The sequence below is a fragment of the Salvelinus sp. IW2-2015 genome, linkage group LG17, assembly GCF_002910315.2.
Source record: "Salvelinus sp. IW2-2015 linkage group LG17, ASM291031v2, whole genome shotgun sequence".
Taxonomy (NCBI): Eukaryota; Metazoa; Chordata; class Actinopteri; order Salmoniformes; family Salmonidae; genus Salvelinus; species Salvelinus sp. IW2-2015.
This window is the reverse complement of record NC_036857.1, coordinates 13,113,249-13,114,879: the sequence shown is the minus strand read 5'-3', so window position 1 is coordinate 13,114,879 and position 1,631 is coordinate 13,113,249.

Here is a 1,631-nt window from a genome sequence, read left to right as displayed (position 1 = left end):
CCTAATTTAGGCTGCAACGATATTCATGTGGGGCAACCCCCTCCTCTCTGGCTGCCTCTGCTCACCAGATTCCTGACGCTGCTCTGGGAATTCCTACACGTAGGGGCCAGGGTGGCCAATACGACAGCTTTCCGTTTCTGACCCCTCTTCCTTTCCCATTGTAAATCATTTCACATCACTCTCCTGCCTCCTCTCAAAATCTGTTATTTTTTGTATCCCACTGTTCAATAAACTCCTGTGCTGTATACATGTCCTTTTTAAAGACTTCAGTGCAATGTTACACTGTATATACAAAAGTAAGTGGACACCTTCAAATTAGTGGATTCGGCTATTTCAGCCACACACATTGCTGACAGATGTGTAAAATTGAGCACACAGCCATTCAATTTCCATAGACAAACATTGGCAGTAGAATGTCCATACTGAAGAGCTCAGTGACTTTCAACATGGCAGTCATAGGATGCCACCTTTCCAACAAGTCAATTTGTCCACTTTCTGCCCTGTCAATTGTAAGTGCTGTTATTGTGAAGTGGAAACGTCTAGTAGCAACAACGGCTCAGCCGCGAAGTGGTAGGCCACACAAGCTCACAGAACGGGACTGCTGAAGCACGTTAAAAGCTTCTGTCCTCGGTGGTAACACTCACTACTGTGTTCCAAACTGACTCGGGAAGCAACATCAGCACAACGGTTCGTCTGGAGCTTCATGAAATTGGTTTCCATGGCCGAGCAGCCGCACACGAGGCTAAGATCACCATGCACAATGCCAAGCGTCGGCTGGAGTGGTGTAAAGCTCGCCGCCATTGGACTCTGGAGTGATGAATCCCGCTTCACCATCTGGCAGTCCGACGTACGAATCTGGGTTTGGAAGATACCAGGGGAATGTTAACTGCCCCAATGCAGTGTCAACTGTAAAGTTTGGCGGAGGAGGAATAATGGTCTGGGGCTGTTTTTCATAGTTCAGACTAGGCCCCTTAGTTCCAGTGAAGGGAAATCTTAACGCTACAGCATACAATGACATTCTAGACGATTCTGTGCTTCCAACTTTGTGGCAACAGTTTCAGCATGACAATGCCCCCGTGCACAAAGCGAGGTCCATACAGAAATGGTTTGTCAAGATTGGTGGGATGAATTGGAACGCAGACTGCGAGCCAGGCCTAATCGCCCAAACTCACAAATAATCTTGTGGCTGAATGGAAGCAAGTCCTGCAGCAATGTTCCAACATCTAGTGGAAAGTCTTCCCAGAAGAGTGGAKGCTGTTATAGCAGCAAAGGGGGGACCAACTCCATATTAATGMCCATRATTTTATAATGAGATGTTTGACAAGCAGGTGTCCACATACTTTTGGTCATGTAGTGTATGTTGAAATTAAATTTGATTTACTAGGGGTATGATGAATGACACTACAGGAGTTAGTCATAGCATTTAACTGTGACAAGCGTCACTGATCGTTTAAGTATAGCGTCCTTACTGGTGCTCGATCTCAGATCCTCTGCTTCGCAAACACACGTGGCGTCTTAGCTAATTGTGAAGTAGGATAGGTACACGTTCATAACATTTTACCGTTAAATATGTCTCGTATCAAATTTCTTCCAACCTACATAAGGTCTATAAGAAATGTCAAAACAGTAAG